The sequence below is a fragment of the Rhineura floridana genome, chromosome 11 (assembly GCF_030035675.1).
Source record: "Rhineura floridana isolate rRhiFlo1 chromosome 11, rRhiFlo1.hap2, whole genome shotgun sequence".
Lineage (NCBI taxonomy): Eukaryota > Metazoa > Chordata > Lepidosauria > Squamata > Rhineuridae > Rhineura > Rhineura floridana.
In genome coordinates this window covers 6,670,142-6,687,373 of record NC_084490.1, presented here as the reverse complement: position 1 = coordinate 6,687,373, position 17,232 = coordinate 6,670,142, and positions in this window count along the sequence as shown.

The following is a 17,232-nucleotide window of genomic DNA, read 5'->3' as shown; positions in this document are numbered from 1 at the left end:
GTGAAGCCAGGAAGGACACATTTTTTTTATTTATAACATGCAATGATACAATTGTCTACCCATCCCCATTGATAAGAGATCAAATGCCTAAAGAGGGGTGGGAGTGTTGGGCTTCCACCAACATGGCCCAGGAAGTCAGTTATGGATTTACTCAGGGCTAATTTGTGTGGATGGGTGTTGTATACTTAAGAAATGTTTTTGGTTGCATATTCATGGAGACTGGTCTCTTCCACTGAATAATTCCTGCTTTGAATACTGACATGGATTTTCCATTAGGAAGAACACTTTTCCCATATGTTTCTCAATGACAGTTCTTCTAAGAGAAGAAGAATGGTTGTATGTGGATTCCTCACTTTCTACTTTCTACTTATTCAAACATGTTTACATCTAGAGAGTAACGGAAGTCTCCTGGGCTCATGTTGGAAAAGAGTAAAGAGCTAGCCTATGGGCAAACCTTGCCATAATGACTTAGGACACACCATAGAAGGGAGGAAAAGACAGAAACTCTGGGGCTAGCCACTCCAGTGGCAAGTCAAGGAGGCAGAAGCTTAACCATATGAACAGAGAGGCTACATACACACCTGTGGATAGAGGGATGAATAGGGAAGCAAGCCTACATAAATTAATGGATCTCAGTAGGGCTCTGATGATGAGAAGGGCTCTGAACTGATCTGAGTGAAGAACTCCAGAGGTTTTATGAAGGCAAGAGAGCCCGTGGAGCTCTGAAGACGCTTGGAATCCATGGGAGGAGGGTGGGAGGTCTCTCACTGATTCATAAAAGTCTTGTCTTATCAAATGTACATTGTGTAAGAATCCCATTTACTTCCAATTAACATGTTTAGGAAAGAGATTCCAGCAAGAACTAAGGAATTTAAGGATATGTAGTTCAGAGAGCACGTCAAATAAGGTGGTGCAATTGCCAATGTGCCACAAGCAACACATCAAAAGGTTTCCACACAACCTACCTCTCATAGCTTTTATTTATATTTTATTGAATTTGTATCCTGCCCTTCCTCTTAGAAGAAGCCCAGGGTGGCAAGCAAAAACACTACAAACACTCTACAACATATCAAAACAAAACATTTTTTTAAAAAAGCTTTAAAAACATCTTAAAAAGCAATTCCAGAACAGACTCAGACTAGGATAAGGTCTCTTCTTAAAAGGCTTGTTGAAAGAGGAAAGTCTTCAGTAGGTACCAAAAAGATAACAGAGATGATGCCTAATATTTAAGGGGATCTTTTGACAGGCTCCTACATGATCCAGACACCCTCACAGGGGAACTGAATTCCACCATAAATTATAGAATTATAATAACAGCATTGGTACTAGGACAAAAAGAAAATACCAAAAACAGAACCTTTCATTATAGAATCATAGCTGTTATTCTCCAATTCTCATGCATATGAATCTATCACATATATGCTCAGTGTGTTTGAGACCTGCGAATGGAAAGGATTGGTATAATAGCCCATAATAACTCCTAGATTAGTCCCTCTGTCCCCATCCACAAGAGAGAAATACATGTAGCAGTCATGGCATGTGAGGTGGGGCACCGCTGGGGCATTGCCCTCCTGGTTACAGCAGTGTGTAAGGGCTGCCCGCAAGGACGACAACAGCGGGTAACGGCGGCGACAACAGCCCCAGGTATGCAGCAATATTCAGCCCGTAGTGACAGGCAGACAAACCGGCAGATGATAATGATGGTATTGATGGCATTGAAGTTTTTTTAAAGATGTTTTTAAGTTGAAGTGCAGAGCTCCCTGCTAAGCATCCACCTCAGTCGCCATCTTTTTCCCTTTTTTTATCAGGACGTCCGTTCCACACAACATAGGAAGTGGACCTTTAGTGTAGTGTAGTATGTGTCTAAATCAGGGAACGAGGGAGATGTTGTCAACCACACAGTACAAATGCCTGCTTGAATGAAGGAGCAGAAAAGGACAATGGAGTTGGATAGTCTCTTTCCCACCCATTTCTTCACTCTGGAGCCAGGCTTTGTGGCTATGAATGCTAAAGAAACAATGGTAGTTTTGGCCAAAACACAAGAAACAGCCACAGAGAAGACAATGCCAAAACTTGGTTGACGGATGGGGCAGGTCACTTTCCCAGGTTTTCCAAGGAATAACAAAGAAGAGAGGAAGCAGAGCAGTAGAGAGATGAGGAGAGTGTAGCTAAGGTCCCGGTTGTTGGCTCTGACAATGGGGGTATCTCTGTGCTTAATAAAAGCTGCTAACACCAAGACTGTGATCAAGGAAAACAAAACAGCAAGAGAGGCTAAACTGATCCCTAAAGGCTCTTCATAAGACAGAAAGGTTATTGTCTTAGGATTGCATCCATCTCTGTCTTTGCTTGGATATTGATCTTCTGGGCATTTGAAACAGTCGTCCATATCTGAAAAATGAAAAGAGTTGAATTTCAGTGCCGAATCATAAGTGCCTTGATGGTAGTTGTCTGCAGTGACATTTGATGTTTATGCTGATTTGAAATGTGTGATTCCGACTGTTCTTGTTCTCATTATTTACAGTTCCCCACCACCATCATTTGTACATATGCCCCCAACCCAGGATAGCACTTCATGCATCCGATGAAGTGGACTGCAGTCCACAAAAATGTTAGGGGTCTCGGGTGATAAAAACACCCCATAGTTTTTTTCATAGAAACAATGGTCAGGGACTGATCAACAAAGAGCAACAATCTGGCTCCTCTGAATTAGTGTTTTCTGGCTCTGGGTGCTTGGGTACTGGCCAGCACACTTCTTTTGGCACAACAGACACAAATGTTATCTGGGGTCAAGATCTGATTGGGGTAGAAAATACACTCCAAAACTCATCAGATTGGTTTTTTTCCTTATAGCTTAATTATAAATGTCTGCAGTGACATTTGTTGTGCATTTTTTTCTCAACACTGGTTAACTATAGTTGTATAATTTGCAGAGCTTGGAAAAGTTACTTTTTTGAACTACAACTCCCATCAGCCCACTCCAGTGGCCATGCTGACTGGGGCTGATGGGAGTTGTAGTTTAAAAAAGTAACTTTTCCAAGCTCTGATAATTTGTGGTTCTGACTGTTCTAGTTCTCACTATTTACAGCTCTCCACCCCATCATGTGTTCATATAGCTACAACTCAAGGTAACATTTCATGAAGTTGATTAGAGTCCATGAAAACCTATGCCATTACACGTTAGTTTTTCTTACAGGTGTCACAAGATTCTTTGCTGTTTCTAGTTCCAAATGTACTAATATTTTAATATTATCCCAACTGTTTCTGTCTTTGGCTTATCAACATCATTATTTTACTGTTGACTTCATCTCTAGTTGTGTTTAAATGATTTCATTTGATTTTAGGATATTTTAAAATATACAGACAAATTCATTTTATTGGGTTTAATAGGATTAACTCTGAAATTGGTGTTCAAAAGATTGTAACCATATTGGTTTCTAAAAGTCCCCTAGAGCAGATCCTGGACAGCACTAAATAGCTGTTCACATCTGTGATACAGCAACGTGGTAACACACACATCATTTGCAAATTTACCATTTGTAAGTGCCCATTAGGGATGAAGAGAAATTCAATTCAGTTTGCATTAATAGGTGAATATATCAAATTTGCACTTGCTGAAACAACTGAGACACAGCTATCCTTCAAAAGTTGTACTTAACCTGAATTTGGTAATGCATTTCTTCAACAAAGCAATGTTCACAAAAATGCATATATTAGGGGAAAGTGTGTATAAAAATGAATATATTAGTGAAAATAACATACAAAAATCCATTATATTAGGTGAAATTGCAAAAATGTGTACATTAGTCAAAACTGCAACAAAAATGTGTCTATCCACAAAACATTTGCACTAAAATGCTGAAGAAATGTATGAGGATTTCTTTTCAAAAATGCTGCAGAAACCTGGAGAACTGAACATAAGATTGGGAAAATAAGACACTGAGAAACTGAAACTGAAAGATCATTCAAACCCTAACTGGTCATAGATTTGACCCAACAATGAATTAATCCTATATAATGGGAAAATATCTCGCTCCATATTTGGTAAGAGCCTTTGTTGTAGAATCTTGAGCATTACTTTACTTGCATGGGATATTAAGGCAATAGTTCAATAATTACTGCATTCCCTGGGATCCCCTTTCTTTGGAATTGGGATGTATATTGAACACTTCCAGTCTGTGGGCCATTGTTTAGTTTTCCATATTTCATGACCATTTTCTGTCAAAATTTGGATAGATTCAGTCTCAGTAACCTGTAGCAACTGCATTGGTATGCCATCTGTTCCTGGTGATTTGTTTCTTCCAAGTATTTTAAGAGCAGCTTTCACTTCGCATTCTAACAGTTGACTTGGAGGCACATAACAACAACAGATGGAAAAAATGGACTAAAACATCACTCACCACTGTGGTTGGAAATTTTCCCTTCTGGGCATGGATCACAATCATAGCAGCAAAATGTTTCCCCTTCCTTCCTCTTCTTCTGATTACCAGGCTGACAGGGTTCATTACACAGAGAAAGAGGAAGCACCTGTCCATAAAAAATTGAAGTAGTTACAATGCAGGCTGATCTACAAAGAAAGATGTCAACTACTCAGTCCCAATAACATTTGCATAGGAAGACTGTTGCTTCATTTAGGTCAGTGTTGTCTACACCAACCTGCAACAGTTCTTGAGGGTTTCAGGCAAGGATCTGTTCCAGTTTTGCCAGTGGGGTTGAACACTGCATGGGCTTTGTTATTAAACAATGGCCTTATCCAATGGAAATGGAGATATTTATGGGGGTGATGCATTTTCTGGTACCCAATTGATGAACCAGGAGGGTGGAGGGTCCCCAAGAATACGCTAAAATTATACCTGGTTAAAATATATGTGCCACACAATTATATCTTTGTTAATGCTGAATTCTTTCACTGTAAGGGCATCAGGATCCACCCATCCAACTTTCACTCGGTGGAAGGAGTTGTTTGGGAATATGAGCAGGTTCACGATGTCAAATCCACCTCCTATTTCCATTTTATCATTAAAGGCCATTGTTTCTCCAGCTGAGTTGTTAAATGAAATGCTGTGAAGAAATGAGTGGAGCTAATTGAAAGAGATAAGAAAATAATCATGATTTTATGTAAGCTTGAGACTCTGAGTTTTCTTTATTTTTAAAAAAGTAAGTATCTAGCCCTCTGTAATGTCATATTATTTCTAGATATGTGGATTCCACCAATTGTCACATTAATGCCCTAACTGAGCCTATATAAAGGTCTGGAACTGCTTAAAATTATGTCTTTATATACCGTAGTAAAGATGTATCACTGAACACCAAAGTCAGGATCATTCAGATCATAGTATTCCCGATTTCTATGTGTGGATGTGAAAGTTGGACAGTGAAAAAAGCGGATAAGAGAAAAATCAACTCATTTGAAATGTGGTGTTGGAGGAGAGCTTTGAGCATGCCATGGACTGCGAAAAAGACAAATAACTGGGTGTTGGAACAAATTAAACCAGAACTGTCACTAGAAGCTAAAATGATGAAACTGAGATGATCATACTTTGGACACATCATGAGAAGACAAGATTCACTAGAAAAGACCATAATACTGGGAAAAACAGAAGGGAGTAGAAAAAGAGGAAGGCCAAACAAGAGATGGATTGATTCCATAAAGGAAGCCACAGACCTGAACTTACAAGATCTGAACAGGGTGGTTCATGACTGATGCTCTTGGAGGTCACTGATTCATAGGGTCGCCATAAGTCGTAATTGACTTGACACATAACAACAACGAGTAGTAACTCAGAGCTTCATTCTGTGAAAGAATAGAGAAAGAGGAGTGGGGGCTACTGGGCAATGTCAGACATCCATCTGGTCACATAGACTTGGTGGCTCTTTTATGTGTTTAGAAGCCTGGGAAAGAGGTGAGTCATGAAGAAAGCATGACTCTCCTTTTAGGTAGAAGGAGGAGTCACCTCAATGACCACAGGAAACAGCCGGTGCTGACTCATCCTGTTGCAAAGCTATATAAGAGCAGAGAGAGGAGGAAAGGATACAACCAACAGACTATGTATTCTATCTGCCAGATCAAGACCTGTGCAGGGAAGAGGGTGCAACTCAGCATCTGCAGCACATCCAAAAGTTGTGAAGCAACATAGGTGCATGCACTCAACACAAGCTCTGAAACCTGTCCTCGCTCTAAGGAGGAGATACATCACATGTACTACTAACCACACCTCATGTATTGGGGAGCTTACCACGTATGGGATAAATCTAGAATGTTTTGTGTGACATATGTACAACTATATAAACCTGTGTGACCATGATTTGAGAGGGACCCGTTCATGCTTGGACACTCTCTCCTGATGATCATCAGTACTTTTGCTGTTGCTTATCAATAACACTTCTTTGGCAGTTCTTTATCATATTGGCTCCCTTGAAGTGTTTTTTCCTTTCACATTAGTATAGTTATCACAATCATCACACCCATTGGTTACTATCATTAGCATTGTTATTCTGGTTTGACTGGCACTTGGGGTGTAGGGCCCTGCACTATTGTCGGGAGTAGAGGCTTCAGGTAGGCTTCCCCTCCCCGAAGGAGTGCCAGTAGCTGGAAACAAGTGGTTGTTATTTTTGTACAGCCAACACGACTATTAAGGCAGGCTGTACTAGCTTATTGTTTCAACCTAGCAGGAATAATAGTCTCAATTACACCCTGTTGAACAGCAGTCAGAGGGACTCTTGCTACACAGCTAAATGCCACCTAAAAGGGTTATACAAAACCAAGGGGTTAAGGTACTGAGAAAGGGGGCTAAATGTCCACAGGCACAGCCTCTGTCATCAGATGAAGATGAGGACTGGGAGTTGGTGAGAGCCCTTGTGGCCAGGATTGAGGTGCTCGAAAATGAACACCGGGGGGGGACCTAGAAGCAGGACATAGTCCTCAGGCACCAGTGAAAAAGTCTACCAGGCTGGCTTCTTTGGGATCTCGTTGACAGGGTGACACATCTGGAACAGGGTTCAGCCAACAAAGCTCAGGAGGTCCCACATGAGTCATCTTGGTAGATGACTGGCATTCCTGTGGCTCTACACATGATCCTCTCCTGGGAGCTGCAGTTGCCCCTCTGGATGCAGCTGTGCCTGAGCTTCCAGCCATGCTGTCAGCGGCTGGAGTGGCTTTGCCTGCGTTGAATGCACCAGAGTCTGCAGCGTTGGCATCCCCTCCCACTCTTGCAGATGAGCCAGGCATGCCTGTCGCTGCCATCACTCACACCCAGCTAGTTCTGGTGGTAACACAGTCGGGGCAAGGGAGTGGGTCGGCTCCACTTGTTACAGGCACAACAACACAGCAGATGGTATGCATGGGGGGAGTGTTAGTTCCCTCACAGCCCCACATCCTGTGGCCATTGGTAGCAGTGACTCCATGGCAGCCACCCATGGCTGCATTAGCTCAGCTATCCCTGACTTTGCCCTTACCAATAGGAGTGTACCTACAATGTGATTCATCTTTCCCGCTGGGTGATCACCTCACGTAGACCACTAGGAAAAAGATTTGGTGTGGGGAATATATAGACATATTAACCCTCCTGTTTCGCGAGGTGAAAGAACAACCCAACATGGCTGGAGAGGTAAAGGATAAGGAAGCGGCCAAGAAGAGGATGGTTGACCACTTCTGGCCTAATTGCCTCAATGCGTATACCATATGCATAGGTGTGATGACCCAGACTTACCTGTCCAGGGCTTTATCTATGATAAAGTACCAGGACATCATTCATAGGGCATTTCGGGATTTCTCAGGCACCGCTTGGTTGCGGTATGATGAGGATTTTAGACAGAGGGTGGCCTTGGACCCAACTTTGTGTTGCTATATTGAGCATCAGGGTCTGTGGTTACATTCCATGACATCTTCTAGGCCGGCTGTGGGGGAAAGGGCAGATAGTGGCCACTTGTTGGCATGTGCATATGGTTCGGCCTTGGGATGCAGCCAGGAGTCACAGTGGGTTCAATCTGAACAGGTCTGCTGGGCCTGTAATAGTTCAGGCCACTGCACTCAAAACCTTGATGCTTTAAACATGCCTGTGGCGTGTGCAGGGGAACCCACCCTAGTGCATTCTGTGGCAAGGCTCACCAACAACCATATTCTCAGTCCAGGTTCTTATTCCTAAGAGCTCCAGGACTCTGAACTCAACAACACTCTATACCCCTTGTTTCAGCATCAAGCTACAGACTCCTCAATATCCTGGCTGACAAAGCCCCTAAGCGTTCCCATCTGTGGAGGTATTCCCATCTGTGAAGCCTGCATGGATATTCACTTCCTTTAAAGACAGTTGGATTCTCTGCATTAGGGAAAGTCGCAGAAGAAGTGCTGGTAAAACATGGGCTGTTCCAAAAAGTAAATGATGTCATATGAACATACCCGAAATGTGACTGAAAGGGACCTGGTGGTTGTGCGATAAAGGGTTATATGGAAGCACCCCCGTTTGATTTCAGGAACTCCAAAGTTCCCTTGCAGCTCATCGGGCTCCAACTTCACATTTTAGACTAGAAGCAAGGAGCAAAAGGAACGTTGACTGGTCCTGTGCCTGCTCCTAGGTAATCTCTATGAACCAGCTTTGTGCCAGGTCAGATCACCTGGTCCAAAGTCCGAAGATTTTTATGATGTGGATTGTCAAGGCAATGCTCAGTGTTGAAGTAGCCTGTGCTGGTTGCATCTCTTCATGAAATGCCCTTCGCCTCCTTTACATGAGAGGGCAGCAGAGGCATTATGATTGATTGCTCTGTTTCCCAGGAGGGAAATAAGAGGGTTAGCTGAGTGTGCTGTTTTGTGGTTTCAGCTGCGATGCTGATCATTTCCTAAGCCATTTGGATAAAAACTGATCATCCAAGACTTTTAAATCCTCAAAAGACTTCCCCACAAAAAGTTTCCCATAATTGCTAAGGCAGTGTTACATAACGTTCTAGGTGCCAAATTAGACTTTGCAATTGTGTTCTGACCTGTGATGTTAAAAACATGTTAAGAAGAATTTTTGCTGTCTGAGGTGAAGTACAAGATGGCACTCCTCCATTCCATGGTCACAAGTTAACCAGCCTGGCCACCAAATCAACAAAGGCAACATGGCAGCATCTTCTACCATACCTGAGGGCAGCCAGCTAGCTCAGGGGAATTCAAGACAGCTCTGGCCTCTCATACCTTGCTGCCACCCCCTGCCCTCCCCCAGCATCTATTGCCTGAGGTGGCCACCTCACTGTGCCTAATAATAGGGCCAGCCCTGCTCAAAGAAGGATATTTAATTTTAAGCTATCTCTGGTGGGTATCCACAAATCCTACAAGGAGACTGAAGCACCATTTCTTCCATAGGTCAGCAGCTATATCTTTAACTCAGATTTTTATCTAAACCTGCCTTCTTGTCACATACTATGTGTGCACAATTCCCACCTTATTCTTATGAATACATATTGAAGGGATATTCTCCCCCTTCCCAAATCAGCTTTCCAATGTATACACATAAAGAGATCTGTGTTGCCAAAGGGCTGTGTTGCTATTTTATGCTGAGCTTTATGTAAATGCAGGGGAGGCTTCCTCTTTATATCAGTCATTCCCTCTCCCTGCCCCAGCCAGCTCAGGAGGCATAAACCTGTGTGCTCAACAACTTCCCAGTCAATCGCCCTCAAAGGAACAAGGAGACAAATGATGCTTTGGCTTCCATTTGTTTTCACTTTAGCAGCTTATGGAGGTATTTTTTCTCCTTTCAGACAGAAAGGGAAGTTCCATTCCTGGGGTTATATGAATCAGACCTCTTCAAAATGTCTTTCTTTACAGGTGTCCAAGCAGACGTCCAACTGGTGGAGTCTGGAGGGGATGTCAAAAGGCCTGGAGAATCCCTCCGCCTGTCCTGCTGAGCCTCTGGGTTCACCTTCAGCAGCTACCACATGAACTGGGTGAGACAGGCTCCTGGGAAGGGACTGGAATGGATTGCAAGAATATGGTATGATGGTAGCAACCAATATTATGCTGACTCGGTGAAAGGACGCTTCACCATCTCTAGGAACAACCCTTCAAACATGCTGTATCTGCAAATGAACAACCTAAAAGCCGAGGACACCGCTGTGTATTACTGTGCCAGAGACACAGTGAGAGGAAGTGGATCTGAAGCCAGCCAAAAAACCTCCTTTGCCCCTGACAGCTCTCCCTGTTGCTTTATCTGCACTAGATTGAGTGAGGAAATTAGAAGGGATGGAAATACCTCCCTGGAAACCATGTTGAACTCAAATCCTTCAAGTGATCTAAATTCATCGGCTTAAATGAGACCATAACCCATAAATGCAAGTACCTCTCGCAAGAAATCCAGAGAGACATACCTGTTCTGATATATATTCTGATATATGAGAAATGAGCGGCCACAGTTGGCACAGCTGGGTTCACTGGAGACAGGATAATCTTGTCCCACTCTTCAAGGGGAAGGAGCAAAGATCTGAGAAACTATAGGCAATCTCACAATCAATACAGGGGGGAATACTAGAATGAATGCTGGGTCAAAATCTGTCACACAATGTCTTGAATGTTATCTCCCCCTGTGTAAGGGTCTTCTGTTTTTCTCCCTCATTTGCAGGGCAATTTGGAATTACTTTAAGGTGTTTTTTTTAAAAAAAAAAAATCCCACTGAGGGCAGAGTTGAGATTACATTATTGCTCCAAATGACTGGGGAAAGGACCACAGATAAGTACTGTAGAAGAACATCTGCTTTGCATTAAGAGGGATCGCTGGTATGATCCCCATTGTTTCCAGTCCCCTGTCTGCAGAGCCATGGGCACTCAGTGATGAACATACTACACTAGATGGATGAAAGGTCTGATTCACTATAACCCATCCTTGCTGTAAAGTTTCTAGGTAGAACTTTGGAGGCTATGGCATCAGCTGAACAAGACAGAATGGACCCGAGTGAAATGCTTATATTTCAGTTAGTATTGCACACTGTACTGCACTCAGTAAAGCAGGCATGGGGGCACCTGCGGCTCTCCAGATTTTGCTGGTCTACAGCACTGATTATCCCTGACTATTGGCCATGCTGTCTGAGTCCAAACTCAGAATCCAGTGATGTTTGGAGGGCCACAGATTCCCCACTCCTGAAGGAAAGGGTTCACTCCCATTTCCAGCATGTTCTACCTGCAGATAAGCAGCCTGAGAGGGAAAGACACAGCCAGGTGTAGCAGTGTACCAGAAGGTTAATGACTGGGAAGCTAGCAATGGATATATGGTAGTTTGAAAGGGAAGTAGCACTCCTATCCTTTGCATGGCAAATGGACAGTAAACCCAGTGAGAGAGAGAGAGAGAGAGAGAGAGAGAGCAGTAGTGGCATGGGAGGGGCACACCAGCAGCCTCCCACCAGCGTTGCATCCATTAGGATGGGAATGGGTGGTGGAGAGGTTTGTTGAGCTCTGGATTAGTGGCATCAGTGTCCCACAAGTATATGTGTCCTATAAGCAATTGTGCCTACACTGTAGCAGGGATGGGGGGATCAGTGGCCTTCCAGATGTTGTTGGACTGCAGCTCCCATCATTCCTGGCCATTGGCTATGTTTCTGGGGCTGATGGGAGTTGGAGTCCATCAGCGTCTAGAGGGACCCTGGTTCCCCAACCCATGAAGAGCAACCACCTAAAGGGAGAAATAGTCTGGCCAGATAATGTTCCTCATGGTATGGCAGTGGTTGCCAACATGGCACCCTCCACATATTTTGGACTACAACTCCCATCAGCCAAAGCCAGCAAGGGTTCCTTATACATCCTCCACGACAGGGCTAAAGTTCCTCAAATTCAGCATTTCCTATCATAGTGTCATGGTCCTGGAAATACATGAATGGCAGAAGATATAACTATTCATGTGGTTTTGGTTTGAATACCATTGCTCTTGTTTTTTATGTTTTATAAAGCCATTTGCCTTATGAAACTACACAGAGGTATTCTGCAGTCACATGGTATATAAATTTTGTGAAATAAATAAATAAAACAGAGAATAAGTAGAATTGTGAGGGCTGGGGCTTCTGGCAACTGTTGCTAAGGAAACTGGAGTATAAGAATATAAGAACATAAGAAGAGCCTGCTGGATCAGGCCAGTGGCCCATCTAGTCCAGCATCCTGTTCTCACAGTGGCCAACCAGGTGCCTGGGGGAAGCCCGCAAGCAGGACCCGAGTGCAAGAACATTCTCCCCTCCTGAGGCTTCCGGCAACTGGTTTTCAGAAGCATGCTGCCTCTGACTAGGGTGGCAGAGCACAGCTATCATGGCTAGTAGCCACTGATGGCCCTGTCCTCCATGAATTTGTCTAATCTTCTTTTAAAGCCATCCAAGCTGGTGGCCATTACTGCGTCTTGTGGGAGCAAATTCCATAGTTTAAGTATGCGCTGAGTAAAGAAGTACTTCCTTTTGTCTGTACTGAATCTTCCAACATTCAGCTTCTTTGAATGTCCACGAGTTCTAGTATTATGAGAGAGGGAGAAAAACTTTTCTCTATCCACTTTCTCAATGCCATGCATAATTTTATACACTTCTAACATGACTCCTCCTGGAGAACTGACAGTAGGATGGCAGTTAAGCCAGCAGGGGAGGAATGGTATACTCCTCCAGGAAAAGCAACTGATGTGGCGTGCAAGGTCTCGGAGTGGCTGTAGTGAAGAATGAACAGAACAGCAAAATTGGACTAAATGGCTATTACACACAGGGGGATCTGGCAGCCTTCAACTCTGAGGAGCAGCATAGGTGTGTGGCCTCAGAGGAACGCCCAGGCAACACTGCAACATCAGAAAGGACTTGACCAGAAATAAATAATAATCATTCATTCATTCATTCATTCATTCATTCATTCATTCATTTAATTTGTATCCCGCCCTTCCTCCCAGCAGGAGTCCAGGGTGGCAAACAAAGCACTAAAAAACTTTAAAACATCATAAAAACAGATCTTAAAATACATTAAAACAAAACATCGCTAAAAACATTTTTTAAAAAACAACCTTAAAAAGGGTTAAAAACATTATTAATAACATATTAAACAATTCCGACACAGATGCAGACTGGGATAGGTCTCAACTTAAAAGGCTTGTTGAAAGAGGAAAGTGTTCGAAAGGCGCCGAAAAGATAGCAGAGATGGCGCCTGGCTAATATTCAAGGGGAGGGAATTCCACAGGGTAGGTGCTGCCACACTAAAGGTCCATTTCCTATATTGTGCAGAACGAACCTCCTGATAAGATGGTATCTGCAGGAGGCCCTCACCTGCAGAGCGCAGTGATCAACAGCCCTAGTCATCTCTCCAGAAATGAGTACGGCTTTGTAAGAGGTTTATAATCCAGGAAAGATATCCCTTCCCCATTTGTCTTCTGTATTCATTATATCCATCAGCATCCCCATGCACTTCATGCATGCAACAATGGATGTTCTTCTCTATGAAAACGCTTATTGTCCCTGACCTTTCTGCTAGCCTTGGATGATGTAATCCAATAACAACTGGAGGGGCACAAGTGTTCACCTCTCCTTGTTCAGAATAGAAGTCGGAGGAACTGAGCAGGACGGGAAAGCAGGCAAAGGTGATAGGCAGGGAAAGAGTTAGGGCTGCCTCCTCCTTCTCCAACCATACACATTTCACTGCTAGCACAGGACTAAGAAACTGATCTTTGCTCCTTAGTATCTAACTCTGTCTGTAGCACCTTATCCCAAGCATCACCCATGAATGTTAAGGCATTTTTTTTAAAGGACAGTGGCTCAGGTGAGCTATCTAGGGGAGTGAGTCAGTGTAGCATATTCCTCCACTCTGGAAATTTCACTCACCTGGATGCAATGTGAGACTCAGAGAAGCTCAGCTTGGGGAGAAGGCACGTGGAAAGCTATTAGGAATAGGGTTGCCAGGTCCATGGCCTGAGAGTGATCCTGTATCTTTAGGAGAAGAGAAAGTCAGCCAAGTGCAGGTGTTCTTGCAACACGGTAATGGGAAAAACCACAAGGTGGAATTCTCCCTTCCCCCTACACAACTTTTAAAGATACAGAGGTCCTCTTGGTTGCCAGGCCCAGCCTCCAAGAGGTCTTCTGTATCTTTAAAAGTTGTGCAGGGGGAAGGGAGAATTCCACCTTGTGGTTTTTCCCATTACAGGGTTGCAAGAGCTCCTGCACTTGGCTGACTTTCTGTTCTCCTTAAGATACAGGATCAGTCTCAGACCCTGAGCCTGGCAACCCTACCCTCTTTCTGAATCAGGAAGAGGGACCTATATGGAGGATGCACAAAAAAAACAACACATTAATACAAACTGGTTCATCGGTAAGGCATCACGCAGCAGGGAGCTTTTTGTAATGCGGAATGGTGAACTAGAAGTCCAGTGCCTGACAGTTTACTCAGCAGTTCCTGGCAAGGCAAACCAGAAGAGCCAATACTCTACAGCATGGATGAATGGTATGCTGCCATAAAAAAATCATTAACCAAGGAAATTATATATTTATTGAGACTAATGCTAAAATTTAAGTTGGAAGGCCTGATCCATCATGAAAAAAAAAATACTGTACTGTGGTTTCTGAACAAGATCTTATCTGTAGAAACCTAGGAAAATGCATATTTTCATTTCATTTTGCATTACACCATTAGGCCTTTTAAAGCATTTATTTTTGCTATCCATTATTTATCTTGTATATCCTTTAACCTAGCCCCTGGAAGTAAGTCATTAGCATGAGAGATGGGAATGGTGACAGACCCTAAGAGAGAGACTGAGTTGCTCCAATATCATCTTGTAGATTCTTAGCTTTGTGAGTTTTCATCCTTACAACACATCCTGACAACAATTTCCCCCATACACATTCAAATCTCAAATAATGTAAGATGAAAAAAACCAAAAAGCAAGACAGTAATTACCATATACTGTTTGGCTCAATCACCATAAATATAACACCTTCTTACATTTTCAGGTGCAGAGACCAACTGGTACTTTATATATTTTTTCCCCATAGGTATGTAATCTAGGATTTTGGATCTTTGAACTGTTGCAACCAGCCTTCCAATGAAAGTCTCGTTCCCTCATACCAGCCAGAATTGGGTATAGGTCAAAGGCAGTGGTCTGGCATTTTGCTGTCAACTTCTGGATAAAATCATACCAAACCAGAGTGAACATGTCCCTTTTCCTTTGTCCATGCATATGTCTATTTTTAGTCTGTTAATTTTTCCAGCAACATGCTAGACTTGGTTATACCAAGCATTCAAATGAAGTCATTTTAGGTCTTACGCAGCGGTAACGCAGCCGAAGCTCTGCTCACGGCCAGAGTTCAATTCCAACGAAAGGAGGAACTCGAATCTTGGGTAAAAGGGGTCGAGGTCCACTCAGCCTTCCATCCATCTGTGGTTGGTAAAATGAGTACCCGGCATATGCTGGGGGGTAAAAAAGGCCGGGGACAGAACTGGCAATCCCACCCCATATATACGGTCTGCCTTGTAAATGTCGCAAGACATCACCCTAAGAGTCAGAAACGACTTGCACTACAAGTGCGGGGACACCTTTACCTTTTTATGCTCTAGCTATTACTGATCGAACTGCATATTAATAAATGGCATATTAAATCTGTGCTTTTAAACCTTTCTTTTTGTTAGCATATACATTTAAGAGTGCCAACTGTGATACTTCATAAGTCTTTTGTTCCATAATATTCTGAACCCATGGGCATGCCCACCACATATGCAAGTAGGAGTCTACTTCTCAGCACCCTCACCAACAAGCAGTACATATCAAGTTCCTGGTTCGTGACAGTCTTTGTTTGTGAGGGGGTCATGTATCAACGGAATGCCAAATTTACCACCTAGCTTTTAACTTATGCTGGGATTGTTTTAGGGAGGGGGGGATCAAAATATTTTTCCCATATAATGTTCAGGTTAATTGTTGTGCCCATATCAACTTCTAGCAGAACTGATACAATCTCAGAGAGTATGCTGCAGTTACATGGTTTGGAGACATCCATAACAAAACTGGAAACTTTGTACACTCTGTAATAGCTATTTCACCTCCCTTTTCCCCAGAGTACTGGGAAGCACAGAGCGTTGGGTCCTTGTGCATTTTTCAGCAATCTTGTTTTACCTATACTATTATGTTCCAGCAGTTTTATTGAAGTTTTACAGCATTTGGATTTGGTATATAGGAATGCTAGTTTCAGGAAGAAGTGAGTTACTGCATTCTGATGCCAGGTTGGCAGGAGTTTCAGCTCTGCCCAAAATATAAACAGAGGATGCAAAATAATATGAGTTGTGTTCTCCATGAAATCACCACAAAGTGTTATCAGCCCCCCTCTTACATCAGATGACGGTACTTAGATCTGCTCTTGTTTTCTGCTGTATGAACCCAAGAACTCCAGCTCATCATTGAGGAGAGCTGACAGCAGCCTATCCCTCTCCACCTCCTTCCTACAAACCAGACCTTGGCAAAGTTACTTTTTAAAACTACAGCTCCCATCAGCCCCAGCCAGCATGGCCACTGGATTGGGGTGATGGGAGTTGTAGTTCAAAAAAGTAACTTTTCCAAGTTCTGCTACAAACCACCTAACCATTCCTAGTATTTCAACCAAGTAAGACTTAGTTGGATTCAGCCTATGGTATTTGGTACCAAAACTTAAAAATACTGTCTCTCTTATCCCAATAAATCAGATTTCTGTTGACTGGTATACTGCTTGTTGACATATTATGAAGAGCAGGCTACTGGCAAAATTTCATATTGTTTCTATCCTTTATTGTTAAGAGAATTCAATCTTTCTTCATGAGGTCATTACTACATATGATGTCAGGTTTATGCAGACAAATGAACACATTTGTAATAGCTGATGACCTGTGATTTAAACATTTTTGTGTGTTTTTCTGTGTGTGTGTGAGAGAGAGAATTTATGTATGTTATCAACAGCTTTGATATATTTTATGAAATTTCAGTATGCATCAACAAAGGAACTTAGAAAGGTACATTTGCAAAGAATAATCAGTCATCATATAACCACAGGATTTTTTTATTCATCCTTCATTGATAGTATTTTATTTATTTATTAAACTTATATCCCTCCCTTCCTCTCAGAAGGACCCAGGGCGGCAAACAAAGCATTTAAAACACTCTAAAACTTCTTAAAAACAGACTTTAAAATATATTAAAACATCTCTAAAAACATCTTTTAAAAAAGCTTTAAAAACATCTCACAAAGGATTGGCATGGATAGTACTGCAAACTGACTAGGAGTCAATACATATAATAGGATTTTATAT